Genomic DNA, 24355 nt, shown 5'->3' on the forward strand with positions numbered 1-24355 from the left:
TCTTGCTGAGCTCTTTCTCCCTTGAATATACTGTTGTAAGCTGACGAGACACAGGAATTCCTTATCTTGTCAAAGGTCATACAACTGTATATCTTGTTCTCTGCTGTTCTCTTCTGTTCTCTCCTTATCATGGCTACCCTATAACCCAGTTCTTGTATTATAAACAATAGTGCTAAGAGAAGAAATGTTGAGGATTGCAACCCCATGCGGGAGGAAGAGGAGGAGCCGTTTCATATATGTCACAATGTCTATAAAACCAATGTGCTAATGTAAATCGGGGCTTCTGGCTCTTTGGAAACGATTCCAGCCTTAAGCCCGCGCGTTAAATAAAGAATCTCTTTTTCCTTCACTCCGTGGTCTCTCTGACTCTGGGTTCTGCAACAGTTGTTGTATCGCTGTTTTGTTAGCCACTTTGGCACTTCTTGTTGAAAAGCGGTATATAATTTTAATGATGATATTACTGGAAGAAATTACTAATAATAAATACATTATACACAATATTGATCCCCTATAGTGTATATCTCTTTAGCCATGTTCTGATCTGAGATCTGACATGGCTTCTAAAATCCTTCCTAAAAGACGAAAACTACTGCTGATGTATGTAACTATTATTAACAATCCCATAAATATAGGTCTCTATGAAATATATAATAATGAGAGGATAGGCATTAAACTAGTAGAGGAAATCTATTAGAGTGAAAGAAAAATGAATTAATTACATTATAACAAATTATATATTTCTCAGTAAAATATATCTTACAAGCAATAGATGGAATTATGGCATTGTAGCAGTATCACCCTTCTTTCCAGAAATTGGCTCTGCTGAACTGCTGTGATCTTCCAGTTCCATTAGCAGCCTGTACAGTACCTTATAATGTGGTATGGGGATAGCACTATAGCTTTTCCCACAAACTGTCTCTATTCCCTACATAATTTATGAAACTGCTGTAAAGGAGGACTGAAACTGGGACAAGCCTTTTTTTCAACTGACCTTTACAGAACAATGGATGCAACTGACTCCAGGCTCCAGCTGCAAAAAACAAACAACCCCCTAAAACACACCCTTACATGGATCTCTCAAAGGGCCCACCATTTCCCTCAAAGTCCTTTCTATAGAAGGGCTTGTGTTACCAATTCTATTGTAAGTCAAGAGTTCATTGTTGACTGGGCCGCCTGTGAAAGGTGCTTGAAGAACATAGATGGCAGTGTGCAGAACTTTAAATTTTTGCCTTGTACAGCATGGAAGACTTGAGTTTAACAGTGTGAATGTGGCACAGATTCGAACAGAAAACTCAGCCTTTAGTTATTAGAAAATTCCATTTTACATTAAAAAAGAAAGCAGTCTTCAGTGGACTTCTGGATTGGTGATATGCTGGATCTTTGGCCCAAGGAAAAGATTCCTTTTAATATCAGTGAGACACACCTGACACATGTTCACATTATTATGGCACCATTTGCTCTGCACTTTTCTGAAGGTATTAATATTATCTGGATTCCTCTCTTGCTGCATTTCTCCTTCATCTCTCTCCCCACTGACTTTTTGCTTCTATTACTTCTTTATTCAGTCTTTTGTCTTGCATATACATTCCTTCCCCCAATATTGGGTGGGCTATAATATAGAAGACATTTACTTTAAATTTTATTTTATTGTTTTAGATATATGTTGTTGTTGTGTGTGCAGTCTGTTTTATGTCCTTAAGTGAATGGTTTTATACTTTATATAATGTATTTCAATGGTTTTTAATTTTTGTGAACTGCCCAGAGAGCTTCAGCTATGGTATAGAAATATAATAAATGAATTAAATGAAACTAAAACCAATACAAATCTGCATAAGAGAACAAAAGAAAGAAGAAATATAACTCTAAAATGTTAGAAGTTGCCCTAGGCAGATTAATCAGGAGAGGGAATAATGAGCTTAACCCCTAACTAAACTTTTAGAAGGGTTGAATGGGGAAAGTCTATAGTTCCATAACATTTTAATGTGTTTTTCCACAGAGGCTATGTTGCTAAATGTGCTCAAAGTCAGTAAGGGCCAGGAGGGGGGTTAAAAACCACCTCAATCGATAACCAAGAAGCATGGTGAGGGGAGTAATGCTTAAGCCTTTCTGTCTCATTTTTCCCCAGACAAAATCAGTAAGCAGTCGTCTAGATTTCTGTCCCTTCAAGTATCTCTTTTATTGTCATAACTCTTGTAATAATGGGTTAGTTTTAAATCCCTACTATAGTGGGTTGGAGCTACAGACTCTACCTTCAAATTCTATAACTGGAGGAGGAAGGAAGGTGAATCTATATCAGAGTATAGAACTGATCTTAAAAAAACAATTCTGAGTTCCTTTGGGAATGTTCTAGAGGACATGTTGAGAGGGATTTGTTTGTAGAGCTGAGGATGTTAACATCCAGAAGAAATGACTGGCAGATGGAGATTTGAACTAGAAAAAGCTGTAAAGGTAGCAACTGTCATGGAAGCAGCAGTGAAATATATAGTGGACTTGCAGCTAGACAAAAACGGAATTCTACATGAGCCCATAAACCAACTGCACAGTTCACAACAGGGGCTTAGAGAGCTTGAGAGGTGTTTTTATTGTGGAAGAATGCATGCAGCTCCAGTTTGTACACACAAAATGTTCCAGTGTCATAAATGCAGGAAGATTGGACACTTGGCTCTCCTTGCAATCAAGCCACACAAACATGTCAGGCCAAAGGAAATGCAAGAAAGCAAACAGCTTATCGCTTACATTAAGAGAGGAATCAAATGGAGAATCCACACTGTATACTGTGCAATGGAAGAAAAGGTGGAGCCTTATAAAGTCGCTGTACAGTTGAACAAACAACCTGTAGGCATGGGAATAGATACAAAAGTTTCTGTTACAGCAGTCGATGAAGAGACTTACCAACAATGTAAAACAGGCCTGAGTCCACAGGCTAAGACAATAGTTAAAGACTTACACAGGGGAAAACATCCTTGTAATACCATCAGTAATGGTGCAATCCTATGTATGTTTAGACAGAAAAAGGTCCTACAACTCCCAGCATGCCCCAGCCAGCCATGCTGGCTGGGGCATGCTGGGAGTTGCAGGGCTTTTTTTCTGTCTGAACATGCATAGGATTGCACCCTAAACACTCCTGCTATGTATAAATGGAAACAGAAAACCTTAAAGGCGTAGCAGTAAAGGGGGAAAGGCCAAACTGGTTTGGTCCAACGTGGCTGAAAGAAATCAGATTAGCATGCGATGAAACATGTAAATTAGATATACAGAGAATGCCAGGCCTGAAAGAAATTCTGAATGCCTACCTGCAGTGTTCCAAGAAGGGTTATGTACATTAAAGGGAATGAAGTCCAGGATTTATATCCAGGAGAACAGCCAGACAAAGTACTTTAAAGCTAGAGCAGTTCCATATGCCCTCTGAAAGACAACTGAAACTGAACTGGAGAGATAGGAACAAGAAGGCCTCATCTCCCCTGTGCAATTTTCTGAACGGGCAACACCTGTAGTGCCTGTGGTTAAACCTGATGGAACCATTTGCCAAGACTATAAAGTCATGATCAAACAAGACTTTAAGTTAAGCAACTATACCACTCCACAGATTGAGTACTTGCTAGCTCTGTTGGATGGGGGATGACATTTTACAAAGTTGGACATGTCCCAGGGTTACCAGGATGGAATTCTAGGAAGAGTGTAAGAAATTCACCATGATAAATAACCACAGTGGGTCATACCTATATATCACATTGCTGTATAGAATTTCATCAGCACTGGCATATTCCAAAGGGCCACAGAAAACCTCTTAAAAGAGATTCCAGAAGTCCTGGTGATGATTGATGACATCCTCATCACAGGGAAAACTGATCAAGAACACCTGTCAATACTGAAGAGTGTACTTCAAAGACTGGAAAATGCAGGGTTACATTTAAAACAAACAAAAAGCTTTCTCAGGGGCCTGAAGTACAGTACCTAGGCTATAAGACTGACAACTATAATGCAAGCTGAAGGAAGAAATGGGGGAAAAACCAGATCCCTCAAAAACACAACCATGTCTATCATGCCAAAGAGAGAGCCTTGGGGGTGCCAGATCACGTGTACACCAAAAGTTTCAGTATTCACCAACCTATCTGGACTCCAGGCAGGTTCCAAGAACAAATAGGACCTTTGTCTTTTAAAGTTAGAATCAGAGAGGGAAGTGGTCAGGCAACATCAGGATGATATCTGCCTGTGAAGCAACACACCTGAGATACCAGAGCAACTGCCTTAAAGGAATGAGATTCTGCTACTGGAGCTCAATACAGTGATTGAGAATTCTGAACCTAGTAACTCAGGACCATTCCCCAATACTCCTAAACTGAAGGTCAGATGTGCTAGTGATGGACAGATACACCCTAGGTCAGAGGAGAAGTCTGCACCTGAGGAGAGCCGTTGTCCAGTGAGCTCCTAGTTATTGGAAAGATTATGTTCGGGTTGGTAATTAACAGGGGAGGACTGAAGTAATGGATTAATTCTAAGTCTTTACTATACTGGGTTGGAGCTAAAGACTCCACTGTCAGACTGTTTGTGTGTTTTATTTTTTCCTATTCAGTGCAGTTTGGTTTTTTCTTCAGTTAACAGCTTGCGATTTGGGCCTACAAAAGTGAATAGAATCTGACTTTTAAACTTAGCAACTAGCCTTAAATACACTGTCCTCTTCAAACCGCATGTGTATTTTCAAGCAACTCAACATTGGCTCAGGCAAGCAACTACATTCCCTGCTTCATGGACATAGTATGGACTAATTTCATTACTGCTAAAGCTATTTGGGGCATGCAAACAAGCAGACCTTCCATCAATCTTGGGCTGCCAGTCATTCAAGAAAATGTGGAGTTACAGCCAAATGTCAATCACTGAGCCACTTCACATTTCTCATATTCAAGTATTTAAAGATCCCATACAATCACCCTACCACCATGTCTCCAGAGTAAACAGCCAAACAGGGATATTACAGTATCTAAAAGCATCCTTAGTGCAGTCACCTGGGAGGGGCTATTAGATGAACCTTAGAGTTTGAGTAAAAGAAAAATATACCCATATGCTTACAAAACACTGAAGCTATTCTCATGGTCGCAGACAGCTAACAAGTTTGGCAATCATAGAGCTAAGATGAAAATGCTTACATAAGATGAGATTGCTTTGTTTTCAATTCTGAATGTTTTCGCTTTTGAAAATAGATGGAAATAAAAAAGTTGGGGAGAATAAGCATATCACAAAATGGAAATGGAAGATTGGCCTTGACTGTCAACCCTTTAAATAACTTTTATTCCTTTCATGAAAAGAAAACAGATGCATTTTTTTTAATGAAAAGAGAATTAATTGAGTTTTAGTATATCTTTTAAAAATGACAGTATCCCGAGTCTCTCTCAGCAACATTAATTTTAAGTGACTGTCCTTGAAAGTAGAAGAATGGAGAAGTGAACAGGCCACACGAAACCACAACAGTCCCAGAATAAGCCAGATGCCAATTGCCCTTCAGCTTGTTCTGTGGAAGAGTGGGTAACATACAGCCGGTAGGCTAAAGACAACCCCTCTGCCCTTTTGTGAAGTCCTTGCCACCATCCCACCACTACCACCACATTTGCTGCTGTGGCAAAAAAGAGCTAATTTTGCTGTAAAACAAGGTGTGCAGGGAACAGGTGCCTTATTTTAAAGCAAATGCATGCTCCTGGAAGCTTCCTGCCTTGTTTTACACTAGATTTGGCAGGTTTGGGGGTCAACGCAGTGCCCTTGAAGAGGTTTGCAGTCTTTCTTTAACTGTTAACTAAAAAAGCTTTGTCCCTGTTTTCAGCTCCAATAAGCTGCAGTGGAGTGGAACTTCAGTAAGCAGTAGTTGCCTAGTAGCAATCCTCAGAGAGAATGGCCCAATAGGAACAACAGTATGTCAAGATGTAGCATTTTTCCCAGGGGCATTTGTTAGTAATCAAAGGTGGCTCTCTCCACTGCCACCTGTAAAATGATTTTTAAAAAATGCAAATAAAACAGCAAGAATTCTGTTTGTCCGCTCTATTTCCACACTTAATTTCTGGTATGCTGCAGCCTTCTCTTCTCTAGAAGATTTGCAGCTTGAAATGCCAGTGTGGCTAAGCTACAATGGAAGCAATATCTGTCTGTGGGCTTCATCACACAAGACTAAAAATCCTGCAATTTACCAGGGTTTCTGCTTCCAGAATCTTTGTGGGATCAGATTGGGTCCTTTCCTTGTGGCTTAAAAAAAATAAAAACACAAAACTTCTCAATGAGATCTATGTATCTCATTACCAAGCCACTAGGTGGCACTGTTGTTTTATTTACAATGAAAGGGACTTGAAACCGTACACCCTCATTTATGTCTACTCCATGGCGGGAGAAGGGAAAATGCTGGACTTTCCTTGTCGTGGAAAACAACACAATAGAGCTCACAAAGAATGAAAGGTTCCCTAGAGGAGGGCTGTGTCGTGTACAGGACCCACAAGCTTCTGTGAGTAAGCAATCTCCATAGCAGGATAAAAGCCCAGTGTGAAGGAGCCCTGTATATGGATGGTCTCTCTAATGGTAACCTGCTGCTGGAGCTAACCTCTTGGCTGAAAAGTGGGGTATAAATGTAATTAATTAATTAATTAAAGTTATTGCTTTCAAACCCTACCATGTTATCCTCAATTGTTGGACGTAGGCAGTATGACTTGTAATTTGGAATAATTACAGCTATAATGCCAGCCTGAAGGAGGTTCAAGCACTTTTGGGCGGGGGGTGACTCTTAAAACCAGGATACCTTAAGATGTTTCAGACCACTTTGCATGCCAGACTCAAAGTTCAGTAGAAGTTGGTTCTAATCTCATGAGTTGTTTGTTAGTATTGTGATTGAACTTTCTGCCAAACTGTAATACTTTCAACACGTATTTTGTTTGGCTCCAGTTGCAGTTGGATGATCATACAGGTTTGGGCACAACAGTTTCTTCTATTGTGGTGAGGCTGTCTTATGCAGTTTTAAATTAAGGAATATTGAAGATGTGAGCAGGGATGTCGGAGAATTGCTCCACGAATCTCCGGGAGGCTGAATGCCAATGCATTCGGCCCCCCGAAATTGGTGGAGAAACGGTCCGCCCCCCCGGGATGGGACTTACCTTGTGCGAATGTCCCTGGCGGCAGCAGGTCCCAGCGGCAGTTCGGCGGTGATCGGTCTTCCGACCGGCTGCCACCGCTGCCATTTCCAAGTTAAAAAAAAACAACAACAAACGTGATAGGCTACGTAAATCTTTACGTAGCCTATCACGGCTGACTGCAGGGACACAAACGGCAGCGGCTACGGCCGCCACCATTTGTGTCCCAGCAGGAGAAGAGGTTTCACGGCCAGAGGGACGGGGCGCCTCCCCCCCCCGGCCAGAATTTCTGCGGGGAGGGATGGGGCGCCCCCCCACCCAGAATTTCAGGGGGAGGGACGGAGCGCCTCCCCCCCACCGCGAAGCAATCTGCGGGATCAGGTAAGAGACTTTCATCCATCCCTAGATGTGAGGTGAATTTATACATGGGAAAGTAGTCAGAAATTTGCTTCATTTACAGTGCAATCCTACACATGTCTACTCAAAAGTAAGTCCCATTGAGTTCAGGGAACTTACTTGCAACTAAGTCCCCCTGAATAGAATGGAAGCCATAGTCTAGTTAAATCAACCGGCATTAAACCAATGCATGTGGATAGCCCAGACATCTGAGGCTGCCAGACAGAGCAATGCAGGAAATGAAGTCTGAAGAATTACTTGAAAATGGTGAGAATGCAATTTATCCTGGGTAGCAGTGCTGGGGAACAGGTGTGACAGCAGGAAGGCTAATGGATTTCTAATCTAAGTGGAAAGTTTTACTCAAATTGAAACAAAGGTACAACTGACAAGAGCAATTAAACCTTTTAGTGTTATTTTTAGAGTTGAGGGACCAAGTTGAAAGCTTTCACTGTTATTTCAATCCCCCTTCCAAGTGTCTCTATTATGTTGCCTAAACTACAATATTTATACAGATGATTTATATTTAGTACAGTGCTGTTTGAGTACTTTGTACATCCTGTGTCTGCCAGAGAATGCCCTGGAAGCCCTTATTTTATTCAAAACATGGGGGGGGGGTAGCAAGCAGAGGTGCAGAACAAGTTTTGGGGGGGCAATTTGCCCCCCACCTGGCCCTCCACAGGCCGGATGATGTCAGTGGCTGTGGCGGAACCTCCACAGACCGGATTAGGCCTACAGGCCAGCAATTCTGCATCCCTGGCTTAACGCCTCAAATATTTTATTGTGGAGTTGCTCTTTACATATTTCAAAGTTAGCAAGGTTTTCAAGATTGCAGCTTTAAACTGCTGAGACTGATGGACAACTTTAGCAAAAGTTATAGCAGGAAATGCTGGTATAGAGTTTTTGAATTACAGTGATAATATGCATCTTACAAACCCTTTTGCATTACCCAACACAAACTGGTTATGCAGGTACTTACCTCCCTAAAGTGATAATGTCAATGAAAGAGAACATCGTGACATGATAATAGGTTCCTGCAGCAACATAAATGCTAGGGGAAGCTGTGGAGCTTATGGGGAAAAAGAAACCTTGAGAAGCCAATACTGTTATTTTCCAAGTGGGTGATGATTATCTGTTCTTACAACGAGCAACACCAATGGATTTATTTACATTACACCCCCTGATCAAAAGCTGATAATGTGACAAGTGTAGCTGATGTGAAAAGACAAGGGAGCGGCTGGAGTTATTGATACAGATGCGGAACACAGACAGTCAAAGCTTAGTTTGCCATCTTTTCTAAAATCTTTGTAAAACGTCAAAGCCAGTATGAGATTCATAGAAGCAACCGAATCTATTGGTGGTTACAGGCATTTTTATCCCACAAATATATAAACGTATTTTCTCCCTCCCAACCAAAGCAGCTCTTCACAGGGGGATGCAGGGGGGACATGAGACTTTCCCCACAAGCCACTCTTAGCTCTTAGACCAATTGGACCAGCATTTTCAGCCACATATCTTTTCCAGGGAAGGAAATGTTTTAACACCTTGTACTAAGGTCCTACCCTGGGTGCCCCTGCCTGGGTTGTGACCAGGAAATATGCTGTTTCTGGGTTGACATTCAATTTTAAGGATGGACGAAAGTCCCTTACCTGGTCCCGCAGCTGTTTTCAGTGGGGGGGCGAGGCGGTCCGTTTCTCCCCCCGAAATTCTTGGCGGGTGGGGAGGCGTCCCGCCCCTCCCGCCTGAAATTCAGGGCCGGGGGGGAGGCGCCCATCCTCCCCCGCTGAAATTCTGGCCAGGGGGGGAGCGCCCCATCTCCCCGGCCGCGAAAGAAAAAAGTTATGGGGGAAAAAGAACACGTGATAGGCTACGTAACGATTTACATGGCCTATCACAGCTAGATTTTCAAAGTCAGCCATGATAGGCTACGTAAATCTTTACGTAGCCTATCACGGCTGACTTTGGGGGGGGAAGCGCGTACGCAAATGGCAGCACCCCGTTGCCCTTATTTTCGCCGTAGTCTACGTAAATCTTTACGTAGACTACCCATGCCCAAATAAAGAACGCAAATGGCGGCGCCCATGGGCACCACCATTTGCATACGCGCTTTCCCCCCCGCCCCCAAAGTCAGCCGTGATAGGCTACGTAAAGATTTACATAGCCTATCACAGCTGACTTTGAAAAACTAACCGTGATAGGCTACGTAAAGATTTACATAGCCTATCACAGCTGACTTTGAAAAACTAACCGTGATAGGCTACGTAAATCGTTACGTAGCCTATCACGTGTTTTTTTGTTTTTGTTTTACTTTACTGGGAAATGGCGGCGGCGGCAGCTGGTCGGAAGGCTGGCCGCCGCTGAAACGCCGCCACAACGCCGCCAGGACCCACCGCCGAGAGGGACATTCGACAGAGGTAAGTCCCATCCCGGGGGGGGGGGCGAGGGCGTGTCGGAGAATTTCCCCACCAATTTCGGGGGGCCGAATACATTGGCATTCAGCCTCCCCAAGATTCGTGGAGAAATTCTCTGACATCCCTATAATTTATGGAATACTCCAGCCCAGATTTCCTCAACCTGGTGCCCTCTAGAGGTGTTGGCTTATGGCTTCCATCATTGATGGCTTCCATTGTCCATGCTAGCTGGGGATGATGGAAATTATAGTCCAACAAATCTAGATGCCATCAGGTTGGGGAAGGCTCCCCACCTATATAGGTTTACCTGGAAACTTCACTGTTAACTTTTAGACAATTCTATTCTCTTGGAGAGGGTTTTAAGACAAATCTTATTCTCATGGATTTGGAGGATATTATTTTCCATGATTTGGGATATTTGTAATATTTTCTTTTTTTAAAAAAAATGCTGCTTCTGGTGTTGCTTCTATTCTTGTCACAACTCCTGCTATGTTTTTATTTGGGTTTTTATGGGTTTTATTTTCATTGTGGTTTTGTTATTATTATTTTTGTCAACCATCTTGGGAGAAAACTACGGAAAGACAGACGCTTGGATCCAGAATTAGGCATGGTTAGAGGAGACCCATTAAAAACAATGGAATAACTATGTCATGACTGACTTAAGCCGCATTGATTTGAATGGGTCTCCTGTTGTTGTTGTTCAGTCGTGTCCGACTCTTCGTGACCCCATGGACCATAGCACGCCAGGCCTTCCTGTCCTGCGCACTCTCCCGGAGTGTGCTCAGGTTCATATTCATTGCAGGGTCTCCTGTAAGTATGACTAAATCTGGATCCAACCCAGAATATAAGTGTTGGAAATAAATAATTAAAGGTCTGTGCACACCAGGTACATTCTAGTTGTTCATGACAATAGTGTAAAGGTCTCCTTGTAGCAGCTCATTGCCCGCTTAACTTTCAGTGGCCTCGTCAGCCTGCAAGTTCAACCATGTCCAAGAGAATATACAGTTCTTTTCGACAGTGCTTGAGGAAAAAAATATTGCAGCCTGATGGGCAAATGACACATATACCCTACAATGCCAAGACATAAAAAAACAACAACTTGGTAATAGTCTTCATTATTGTCATTCTTTCTTCTCCACCACCTCCTCTCTTCAATGTCTGCTTAAAATGGTCAGGAAGGGGAGAGAGGCCCACATGTAGCCCCCACCAAAGTGCAAGCTTAGTCTCCTCTTAGGCACAATGCCTCTTCCACCTTTTCTTCCTTTCCTCAGTGTCCATCTGCCCCTCCATGGTGAACAAATATGTTTTTGTCCGAACTTTACCCTCTTAAAAAAAAAAAAAAACCTTGAAAATATTTTCCCCTCCCCCTCTCTCTCTCTCTCAAAAATTCTCCTGAGAAATAGCTCCCTCTTTTATTTTGTGACTGGCTCCACCCCTGAATCACCATCTTTTGACTGGCTACAGGTCATGGACCTTGGGGCTCCAGCAGAATAAAAAATCCTGCAAGTTTAAAGTCTGCCCCTGTCTTAAGATACATCCAGTGGAAGCTGGTGGCTCTGATATCAGTGGAGTGGTAAATCCGCTCCGGGTTTCAGTCAGAACCAGTGAGAACTCTAAAGGAGCTATCCAAGATAGCTCCTTTAGAGTTCTGACTGAAACCCCGAGCAGATTCACTATCCCACTGACATCGGAGCCACCAGCCTCCACTGGATACATCACTCAGTTATTTGCATATCTGCCATTCATCCATTCACGTAACCAGATTTTCAGCAGTCATTCTGCCTAGCTTTATCATTCAGCTATACCCTGCATAATTGTCATCACTATTCTTTGGATGCTGTATTCTTTCCTATTTATTTATTTGATTTGTTGTAACCCACCGTTTACCAATAAAATGGCTCTCAGGGCCTACACTAAGATGATCATGGAAGTATCTTTCGCAGGTAGATTGGATATTCTTCTCTCTAATGAGCTTTTTTTCTCCCTTGACCCTCACAAGGTCTTGAGTTTGTTCCCTCCTCTTTACAAGATGGTATATCATCTTCTCCCTTCTTTTATATTTCCATTTAGTTTACCTTATGCTTCTTATCTTCTCTCACACTTCAATTTTCAGTTTTCTAACTTTTGTAGTATTTCTAATTTTATATTAGGCTATTATATATTGCTTTCTGTCAAACTTCACAGGCTAAATTACAGGAAAATTTGGAATGTGCCTTATCCCAAAATAGCTCCTAAAGAAAACCTCTTATGTATTAAAAGGAAAAAGAAAAAAAAAACCAAGAAAAATTCTCTTTGCGATACAGTTCATAAAGTGCCTTCAATATGGAAGTCAAAGGTTCTAGAGAGTGACCAGGTTTTCACTGTATACTCCACAGCTCTGGGTGACTTTATATGTTGTAACTTGTGGTGCAACAATGCACTTTCGTTCAATATTACCGTTATGTCCCAAAAGACGATTGTGCGCCTCTCCAACAAGGGAAATTCTTCCAAAAACACCCTTATTATGGACTGAAGCAAAATGTTACCATTAGTGTTTTCTTTCTTGCTCCTTTCAGTTTTCTGTACGGTGTTACTCCAGCAATAAATAGCTTGTTTTGTAAGCCTGCACATGAAGTGAGTAGGAGTTTTATTTAAATGTAAAAAGAAACTCCTATACAAAACGTTTCTATATCCAGACATGATAACATGCAGTGGAAAGTGGAAGCATGTCTGCAACAGGGCCTAGAAGCTTCCCTGAAGCTGACACCCATCACAGCCTGGTCAGAACCTTCTCCACTGTCCCCATCTTTCATGTTGTTTAGCGGAGGTGCCATTCCTGGAAAGCATCAGGCTTCAAGTACTACTGTACATGCAGGGTGTATCAAAGATATCCAGGTATCGTTGGAGCTGTAGTGCACCAAGATGGGAGATGCACCAAGTATGCACAGCAGTGTCCAAGGTCTCCTGAAGCCTAAGGACTTCATCTCTTTGGGCCTTTTGGAGACCCAAAACTAGTTTGTGTCATGAAAGTCAATGCCATGTCCTAACCTTGGCAGATGAGGCACCAATTCTCCTGCTTTGCCCCAATTTCATTAAGCATTTCTTTCTGTAAGGGTCTGACTTTGGGGTTCACAGGCAGCGGTAAGCCTCCATTATTAGCTCCCTTCATCCCTACCTGTTCTCTATCTCAGAATTGTCCACCCAAAGGGGTAAATAAAGTTATGTATACATCTGAGAGAGCAGGTCAGTTTATGTTGTTGTTATAAAAGAGAGAAACAACTGGGATTTCTATATTATTAGGTTAAAAACAAAAAGGTAAGAGTGGAGAACTTTTTTCCTAGGAAGGACCATTGATACATGGGAAAAGTCAACCAGAAGCTGCATGCAATGCTGGGTGGAGTGAAGGGTGATGTTGGTGGAACCACTTCTCTCTCTCTTGCTCTCTCCTTCTGCCCGTCTTTTTCTCCCCTCTCTTTCTGGCAGCCCCTTTTCTCTGTGCCACCCCAACTCTCTCTCTCTCTCTCTCTCTCTCTGAGTCAGGGAAGGGGTAGTGGTAGGGAAATACTTGCTCTGAGCAAAGATCTGGGGAAATGACATGCATCTTTCTGACTGTTACTACTTACTACAGGGATATGCCCAAGCTGAATTAAGCCTCTTTGGACCATTTCTGGAACTTCCTGAGGTGAAGTGGGCTTCCTTCCGAAATGACCAGAGCTGAAGCTGGAACCTGGATGAGGCTTTGTTTACAATTTGGCTTTGGAAAAGAAGACAGCATGTCTTCAAAAATATCATCCTTTGCTTTCATTGGGGGGGGGGTGTTGAATGACTGACAAGCCCACCTTCTAATCATAGAGCACATTTTTTTACAGACTCTCCAATTACTGAGCTTTGGGGGGTGGTAAGGATGGGTCCATGTCATGGCCATTCTTCCAATGCTACCAGTCTTCACTATGAAAAAAGAGCTTTAAACTGGTTTTCAATCATCATAGCTCCCTAGCCCAGCATCTATCCTTCTGAAACTTTGCAGGTTTCTTAGAGGTGTCATAGACACCTCTATGATGTGTGCCATTCTCATACAAATTGCCCCAAATATCATGGGGTGAGGGAAGAGGAAGCAAATCACTCACCCCACCCCCAACTTTGAGGACTCTCCTTCCACATAAACTGCTGCACCTATCCTTCTGAAACTTGGCAGGTTTCTTACTTGAGGCATCTCTATTCCTTATGCTGTCTGTCCTTTTCAGAAGAATGGTCCACAAGTAACATAAGGGGATAAGCATGTCTTATCCTCTTTTTTCCTCTCTCTCTCTCTCTTTTTTATACCTTCAAAATGTAAAGGCTGATCATGCACAAAATAACCCTAAACCTATTCATCTGAAACTTGGCACGCTTGATTCTCTCAGTAGGGGAAACTATCTCTGTATATTTCATCCAGTTCTTCCAGGAAATAAAAAAGTTATCCATACAGTTCCCTTTTTTAAACAATCTGAATATTGGGGTATGTAGCACAAAATCCGCTGGGCCTATGATTCTGACATTTGGCAGGCCTAATCCCTTCCTAAGGGGCTAGTATGCCTGCATATTTCATCTACTTATAACAAACAAACAAAAGATATAGCCATTTTTTAAAATTTCCCATGATAGTCAGTGACAGGCACAAAGCCTTGGATTTCTGGATTTTGACCACGGTTTGGCATGCAAGTTGAAGCTGACAGCCTCCAAATTGTTCCAAGCAGAACAGAGCCTTTTCCCAAAGCACCTAATCGGGGTCCAAATCAAATCCTGTGGTTGATGCACATATCTAGTTACCACTCCCTCCTCATGTTCAAAATCAGGATGTTCCTCTGTGCAGCTTCTCGAGTACAAACCCTCCCATGTGGGACAGCTTTTGCTCCAATGACCCATGTGGGCAGCCTTTTCTTCTTCTTCATACGATGTCCCCAGGAGAGATGGGATGTCATCATGTCCTGTCACTTCCAGAGGCATTTATAGCCGTTTTCAACACACATGACAGTACCTGCACTTTCTACCACTTGGAGGGAGCAATCCTATGGCCACTAGACACTGTCTAGAGGGCCATAGGATATGGTCCTTTTGGCGAACTGACCTTGGAGCCCATACTCTGAGGTCAGTTCCCAGAAATCCAACATCCCCACCTGTCCATGCTGCCTCCAAGGCAGCGCAGAGAAGCCCTGTCCTCTGCGCTCGGAAGACGAGTGTGGAGTGACTGAAAAAGGGGGGGGGCTGGAGGCATTCCGGGGTGGGGAGAGCAGAGCTGTGCATATGACACATGCAGTGTGTTATACAGCAGCTTCCTCTCCTGGTTGCACCCCCCACACACACTAGACAGCCAAAAACGGCTGTCTAGCGAAAAAGAACAAGACAGGAGAGTCACGGAGGGAACAATCCCGCCGTGCCTCTCCTGCCTTGCTTTGGATAGGTGGTCGCCTCCGGTCAGAAGTGGCCACCTATCTACTTAGGATTGTGCCCTAAATGACTCTCACTTGTTAAATTAAAAGCCAGCCTATGAACCACCTCCTACAATTTATTGTGGTGAGATCCCTCAGGAGGACTGCATTCCATTCTGCACATTTATCTGGGAGGTGCAGATCAAGTGAGTTCACCTAAGAATTCAAGCCCAACAAATTCCTCAAGTATCCCTACTTCTTCATGCACATGCGCAAGATGGAGTTAGCTCTAGTTTGCCCTATGCACCTTTTGTCTCACAGCTGTTATTCATGTGAATTTACTAGGCTCTAAACTGAAGCCTGAGAGCAAAGACTGGGACCGTAGCATCCACAGAGCTCAGAGCAGGCCCAAAGGGAACCTATGGCCCAAAGGGCAGTTTTTTGTGAACCGCCCAGAGAGCTTCGGCTATTGGGCAGTATAGAAATGAAATGAAATGAAATGAATGAATGAATGAATAAATAGGCTGTATGTGATGATGAGGCCATAGGCTGCAATGGTTCACAGACCGCAGGTTACCCACTGTTGTATTAGGTGCTAATTGTCTGTGATTCCATCCCATAAAAAACCTGCGTGTGAGTGTGATGTATAATAAACTGGTGTTCCTAAGGAATGTTGCTAAGCAGCAGTTTCTCTTTCGTGCCAATTCCAGGCATCAATTATTTCTGTGATTTCTCTTTTTGGAATGTTCTGCATATTTCTCAAGATTAAGGGTGATTTATCACCTTAACATAGTTCAAATATGTAAAGACCTAAATCTTGTTTCAAAATTGCATCTTTTTCATTAAAAACCTAATTTCCCTTCAGAGCTCTGCTATGTATTCATCACAAGGAAATGCAATGACAATGTGACCTAGTTTTACTCAGCTTTGACCAAATTGTTTGACAAAGCTGCATATTCTCACGAAAAGAAATATTTTGCTTGTAAATTTGAATTGCTTCATTTGTCACAGTCACCTTATTCTTGGAGAGGGTTGTTTGTGTCCCCCATGCTGGGGGTGGTGGTGGTGGGAAGGGGTCCTAAAAATGTTAACCTAATTAAAAGCAAATACTGACTTGCACATATTTTATACATTGATACATAAGAGCTTTATTCTCACAAGGCTAAGAAGCACATCATTATTTTGCAAAGTGTTCTGTTGTGAACTTGCTTTGCTTCAGGAATCATCCTGAATGGAAACAGTCCAGGTCACTCCCTGAATGAACTGAGACTGACCACTGTTGTAGAGGAAAGGGAGTTTCACCCCTCTACCCCTACTCTAGTCTGTCTTTTAAATAAAAACACTTAGGAAAGAGCATGGAAGTCAGTCAGCAACCTTACTGACAAATGGATTTTGTTCATTGCAAGATGTGAGTGAATGGCTAGAGAACAAGACAGTCAACATACCATATACCTATTCTATCAAAGCTTTGTGGCATATAACTTGGGATGTATGAGAAATTTTGCTCTGGACCAGAATTTACCCAGTTCTCACTTCCTGGAACTCAGGGCAGACCCAAACATAATCTGTGTTCAAAGTCTGTACACATCTAGGCTTGCAATATGATTTGCAGAACAACAACAAAGATGCATCCAAAAAATGCATCCAAAAATGCATACATTTAAAAAATGTACATGAAGAAGTGTGCACTTCTGAAAAACACACACAAACGCATTTTAATCAATGAGACAAAAAATGTGCACATTCCACATGTTTCAAATGCCCATGGATTTTTTTTTTGCAAAAAGAACAGAAGAAAGCTCTCAATCTGATATGGACACAAGTCTCAACGAGCTTCTAGGTAGAATTCAGAGAATATCTACAAGGCCGGGTTTTGCTGATTCACACATCCCTAGGCATAACTCAAGATATGCAGCATTATGATATAAATTCTGAATACATGTGAGGATCATGCCACTAGAGACAGTTTCAAAAAAAGTGGGCTGTGGGCACTTTTAACTAAGGGGCAATCCAATGCATGTTTAGACAGAAAAAAAGTCCTACATCTCCCAGCATTCTCCAGCCAGCTGGAAAATGCTGGGAGTTGTAGGACTTTTTTTCTGTCTAAACAAACATTGGATTGCACCATAAATGCAGCAAATCTGGACTTCAATCCTGGTTTAGCCACACCCTTTACATTCCCAAGTTCTACACATATACTTCTTCCCCCTGCATTTTAAAGTTGTTGACAGCACTGGCTTGGGGTAGAATGGATAAGATATAGGGATGGCGGAGAATTTCTCCCCGAAACTTCGGGGGGCCGAGCGCCAACGTGTTCGGCCCCCCAAACAAGTTTCAGGGAGAAATTCTCCGCACCCCCCCGCACCCCGCACCCCCCCCCCCCCGGGACAGGACTTACCTTTGCCAAATGTCCCTCCCGGCGGCAGGTCCAGCCGGCGGTTCGGCGGGTGTTCGTCCGGGGCGGGAGCGGCAGCCAGTCTTTCCACCGGCTGCCGCCGCCGCCATTCCAATCAAAGAAAAAAAAATGCCCCCGTGATAGGCTACGTGACGATTAATGTAGCCTATCACAGCTAGGGGTGGACGAAAGTCACTTACCTGTCGTCGAAGCTTGTTCGCGGTGGCGGGGAGGCGCTTCACTGCTCCCCTCACGAAGTTCAGGCGGGGGGGAGGCTTCCCGCCTCGCCCTGGCTGAAATTCAGGCCGGGGGGAGGCTTCCCGCCTCGCCCCAGCCGAAATTCAGGCCGGGGAGGAGGCTTTCCGCCTCGCCCGGCCGCGAACTCGAAAGTTTAAAAAAAAAAAAAACGCCCCCGTGATAGGCTACGTGACGATTAACGTAGCCTATCACGGCTAGATCTGCAAAGTCAGCCATGATAGCCTACGTTAATCGTCACGTAGCCTATCACGGGTGACTTTAAAAAAAAAAAAAGCACGTACACTAATGGCAGCCCCCATAGGGAGCCGACATTCGCGTTCCTTATTTGGTCGCTGTAGTCTACGTAAATCTTTACGTAGACTACAGCGACCAAATAAGGAACGGGAATGGCGGCTCCCTATGGGGGCCGCCATTATCCGTACGCGCTTTTTTTTTTAAGTCACCCGTGATAGGCTACGTGACGATTTATGTAGCCTATCACGGCTGACTTTGCAAATCTAGCCATGATAGGCTACGTTAATCGTCACGTAGCCTATCACGGGGGCGTTTTTTTTTTTCTTTTATTGCAATGGCGGTGGCGGCAGCCGGTCGAAAGACTGGCTGCCGCTCCCGCCCCGCACGAACACCCGCCGAACCGCCGGCCGGACCCGCCGCCGGGAGGGACATTCGGCAAAGGTAAGTCCCGTCCCGGGGGGGGGGGCGGGGGGCGGGGGGGCAGAGGATTTCTCCCCGAAACTTGTTTGGGGGACCGAACACGTTGGCGCTCGGCCCCCCGAAGTTTCGGGGAGAAATTCTCCGCCATCCCTAATCACGGCTAGACCTGCAAAGTCAGCCGTGATAGGCTACGTAAATCGTCACGTAGCCTATCACGGGTGACTTTAAAAAAAAAAAAGCGCGTATGGATAATGGCGGCCCCCATAGGGAGCCGCCATTCCCGTTCCTTATTTGGTCGCTGTAGTCTACGTAAAGATTTACGTAGACTACGGCGAAAATAAGGGCAATGCTATTTGCTTTGCCCTTATTTTCGCCGTAGTCTACGTAAAGATTTACATAGACTACAGCGACCAAATAAGGAACGCGAATGGCGGCTCCCTATGGGGGCCGCCATTTGCGTACGCACTTTTTTTTTTTTAAAGTCACCTGTGATAGGCTACATGACGATTAACGTAGCCTATCACGGCTGACTTTGCAGATCTAGCCGTGATAGGCTACGTTAATCATCACGTAGCCTATCACGGGGGCGTGGTTTTTTTTAAAAAAAAACTTTTGAGTTCGCAGCCGGGCGAGGCGAGGCGCCTCCTCCCCGGCCTGAATTTCGGCCAGGCGAGGCGGGAAGCCTCCCCCCCCCCGGCCTGAATTTCGGCCGGGCGAGGCGGGAAGCCTCCCCCCCCGGCCTGAACTTCACGGGGGGAGCAGCGAAGCGCCTCCCCCCCACTGCGAACAAGCTTCGAGGACAGGTAAGTGACTTTCGTCCACCCCTATAAGATAGAAGGGATCTGCTTATTTTATGGTTTATGGTTCTTAGAATAGTTTATTGTATTACCAGTTTAGGATTCATAACATAGCAAGTGAGGTGGGGTGGACAAGAGATGAATGCATTCTCCATGGTGGTGTATACATTTTCTGGTGTCCCATTACACCAAGTCTCAGTTTCATGACATGCACAAATCCCTCCCACAGTGTGAAATCTCACCCCTGAAGTACAGCCCTTTCTGAGTGTTAACCCTCGCAGTACATGCTGAGGAAATCAAGTGACTGCTGCCAGTGTTCTAAGCTCATTGCAGATACCACTGGCCAATTACATATATTTCTTTGTGGTGGTGTGCTGTAAACCAATCATAAGAACATAAGAAGAGCCATGCTAGATCAGACCAAGGGTCCAGCATTCTGTTCACACAGTGGCCAACCAGCTGTCGACTGGGAACCCACAAGCAGGGCATGAGTGCAACAGCACACTCCCACCAATGTTCCCCAGCAACTGGGGTACATAGGATCACTGCCTCTGGTACTGGAGATAGCACATAGCCATCAGGACTAATAGCCATCGATAGCCTTCTCCTCCATGAATTTGTCCAACCCCTTTTTAAAGCCATCCAAATTGGTGGCCATCACTACATCCTATGGTACCGAATTCCATAGTTTAACTATGCGCTGTGTGAAGAAGCACTTCCTTTCATCTGTCCTGAATCTCCCACCAATCAGCTTCATGGGATGACCCCAGGTTCTAGTATTTTGAGAGAGGGAGAAAAAATGTCTCCTTATCCACGTTTACGTAGATTATGGCAAAAATAAGGGGAACGTAAATAGCTATGCTATTTGCATAGCTATGCTATGCTCCCCTATGGGGGGCGCCATTATCCGTACGTGCTTTTTTTCCAAAGTCACCCGTGATAGGCTACGTAACGATTAACGTAGCCTATCACGGCTGACTTTGGAAATCTAGCCATGATGGGCTACGTTAATCGTTACGTAGCCTATCACGGGTGTGTGGGTTTTTTTTAAAATTCACTTTTGTATTTCGTGGCCGGGGAGACGGGTGCCTCCCCCCCCGACTGAATTTCGGCCGGGCGAGGCGGGGCGCCTCTCCCTCCAACCTGAACTTCGAGGGGAGAACCGAAGCGCCTCCCCCCCACCGCGAAGCAAGCTGCGGGACCAGGTAAGTGACTTTCGTACATCACTACCTTTTGGAGCTCTTCAGAATTCATTTTTGTTTTAATAGGGATGTCAGAGAATTTCTCTACAAATCTCAGGGAGGCCAAATGCCAGCGCATTCAGCCCCCCGAAATTGGTGGAGAAACGGTCTGCCACCCCCCTGCCTCCCCCAGGACGGGACTTACCTTGTGCGAATGTCCCTGGCGGCGGCGGCGGCTCCAGCGGCGGTGCGGCGGCGGTGGCACGGCGGCAGTGGCAGCGGCTCCAGAGGCCGGTCTTCCGACGAGTTGCCGCCACCGCCATTTCCAAGTTAAAAAAAACAAACCGTGATAGGCTACGTAAAGATTTACGTAGCCTATCACGGCTAGATTTTAAAAAAACACCGTGATAGGCTACATAAATGTTTACATAGCCTATCACGGCTGTGTGGGGGGGGGGAAATGTGCCTAGGCAAATGGCGGCGCCCATGGGTGCCGCCATTTGCGTTCCTTGCGAGTGAAGGAGGCCATCATTAGGCTGAGGAAACAAAATAAACCCATCAGAGAGATAGCAAAAACATTGGGAGTGGCCAATACAACAATTTGCTGATGTCACTACATTAACTCATTATTGCCGAGCCAGCAAATACTCACTGAGCTCCACTCCCCAAACAGATTTCTCCAATATCCTCAGAAGTCCTCCTGACGATGGGTAACTGCATGCAGTGCTCACAGTTCTTTTCTAGCTGGCTGCTATTCAAGACTGTTTTACACCTCAAAGCCTCACAAATCCATTTTGCTTGTGGTAACAGAGTTCTGTGGATACAACATGCTGTGTCCAAAGGATTCTGTCTCATTTGTAGTGTCTTCTGGTGGCTCAGCATTCCATGATACTGTACATACATTAAACACTGTTGAGTTGGAAGCCATCCAGGATTTCTTACTTGTAGAGCTGGCAACTTTACATCAGAGTTGTTTCCCTAATTTTAGCAGAAATCCAATAGATTAACCAATTTGAGGGCTACAACTCAAAGCATAAAAGTCACATTTGGGTTTAAATGTTCCAGTTTGGTCCACCTGCATGGATAAGTATTCAATTTATTGCTTGTCCTATAATCACTATTTTCCTCTAACATTAAACCCAATTAAAATGCATTAGAATGTTACAAGTCAATCATTGCCTTAAGGTTGCCCATCTGCAAACAGAAAGGAAATAAGATTAACAGATTAGCTCCTCTGCAAAATTTCACATGAGCATAGGTGGCTGTCTCAAAACAGTTCAAATCTACTTGGTACACATATGAAACTTTTACTAGCTATATACAGCACAAAAATTAAGAATTAGTTATTAATATTTTGGGTTATTCCAATTCACTATGCATCCCTCACATAGTTCCAAATCAGCACTATTGGCCACAGAAAAGGGTATATACACATGTAGACAGGAAAAGTATGCACAGCTCAGCCTTTTTGTCCAGTTTTACCCCTGGCACTTCCCACAGCCAAAGAAACAAGCCACTGTTCAGTTTAGTGACTTGGCTTTTTGGCCATCAGAAGGGCTTTTGTGAGAAATTTTTTGTGAGAAATACCTAACTTTGGAAGTGAAAAACACAAGGAGAGAGAGCTGAAGTAGAGAATGAACAGGCTGCATGCACTTTCCCTATTGGAATTTCAAGTGCAACATCTAAAATGGGTTATTGAACATCTTCCAAATGAAATGCCACAAGTTCAAGATGTGGTGAATGCCCATGTATCTCACTGAAGGGGAGAACTGCAACTTCCCACTGTGAATAAGAAGCATAAATACGGGAAGCACAAATCCTTTACTGTGTGTGTTTTAGCATATTAAGCTAGCCTAAGGTTATGGTTCTCACTATCATGTGTATAAAGCTCTTTGGGTGGCAAACCTCTCTGCAAATAGTGCCCCCATTTACCCTCATATATATTTGGGGAAAGAAAGTGAATTCAGTAGTGAATATTTTTAATTCTGTAAAAAACAACAACAGTGAAGCACAGTAAGATATACAGTCAGGGCCAGAAATATTGGAACAAGGATAACTGTTTTGGCAGTTGGCCTCTGTACACCACCACATTGAAGTTGAAAGGAAACACACCCAGATGGGAGCAAAGTCAGGACTTTCAGCTGTAATTCAAGGGGTTTGACAAAAGTGGGACACTAACCATTCAGGAAGGACAGCCAGTGGCATACACACACACCCATTGTTGGTGGATCATAAGTAATGGAATGAATGGCTGACAAGCAGCTGCATCGCCAGATGTGGCCTGTTCCCTGGGTACCCCATGACCAATGAAGCAGATAAAAGGCCTGGAGGTGGTTCTGAGTGTTACATTTGCATTTGGTAGCTGTTCACTGGAACCCCTAACATGAGGTCCAAAGAGGTGTCCATGCGGGTGAAGGAGGCCATCATTAGGCTGAGGAAACAAAATAAACCCATCAGAGAGATAGCAAAAACATTGGGAGTGGGCAATACAACAGTTTGGAACATCCTGAAAAAGAAGGAATTAACTGGTGAGTTCAGCAACAGCAAAAGGCCTGGAAGGCCAAGGAAGACAACTAAAGTGGATGACCGCAGAATTTTGCTCATGGTGAAGAGGAACCCTTTTATGACATCTAGCCAGGTCAAGAACACTCTTGAGGAGGTAGGCATGTCATTGTCAACATCTACAGTCAAGAGATGGCTTTATGAATGTAAATACAGAGGCTTCACAACAAGGTGCAAACCACTGAAAATGCTCAAGAACAGACAGGTCAGATTAGCCTTCGCCAGCAAACACCTAAAAAAGCCTGCCCGGTTCTGGAATAAGATTCTTTGGACTGATGAAACCAAGATTAACTTGTACCAGAATGATGGGAAGAGAAAAATATGGAGAAGGAAAGGAACAGCTCATGATCCAAGGCATACCACATCATCTGTCAAACATGGTGGAGGCAGTGTTATGGCATGGGCATGTATGGCTGCCAATGGAACCGGGTCACTGGTGTTTATTGATGATCTGACTGCTGATAAAAGCAGCAGGATGAATTCTGAAGTGTATAGGGCTATACTTTCTGCTCAGATGCAGCCGAATGCTGCCGAACTGATAGGACGCTGCTTCATATTGCAGATGGGTAATGACCCAAAACATACAGCAAAAGCTACCCAAGAGTTTCTGAAGGGAAAGAAGTGGGATGTTCTTCAATGGCCAAGTCAGTCACCTGATCTCAACCCAATAGAGCATGCTTTTCACTTACTGAAGACAGAAGACAGAAAGACCCATAAACAAGCAGCAGCTGAAGGCAGCTGCAGTAAAGGCCTGGCAAAGCATCTCAAGGGAGGAAACTCAGCATTTCGTCATGTCCATGGGTTCCAGACTTCAGGCAGTCATTGACTGCAAAGGATTTTCATCCAGGTATTAAAGGCGATCCTTAAGTTTGAAATGATGTTGGTTTGTTCCATTACTTATGAGCCACCAACGATGGGGGGGGGGGGTATGCCACTGGCTGTCCTTCCTGAATGGTTAGTGTCCCACTTTTGTCAAACCCCTTGAATTACAGCTGGAAGTCCTGACTTCGCTCCCATCTGGGTGTGTTTCCTTTCAACTTCAGTGTGGTGGTGTACAGAGGCCAACTGCCAAAACAGTTATCCTTGTTCCAATGTTTCTGGCCCTGACTGTATTTTTCCTTTAGTTGACTGCCCAGAAATTCTTTATCTCTATTGGCTTTAATTGGGTAAGATGACTTCACATGGATCATTAGTTCCCTAAGTGGTTGAATATTTGA

The sequence above is a fragment of the Heloderma suspectum genome, chromosome 3 (genome assembly GCF_057233095.1).
Source record: "Heloderma suspectum isolate Gila_16-S chromosome 3, 16-S_ref, whole genome shotgun sequence".
Lineage (NCBI taxonomy): Eukaryota > Metazoa > Chordata > Lepidosauria > Squamata > Helodermatidae > Heloderma > Heloderma suspectum.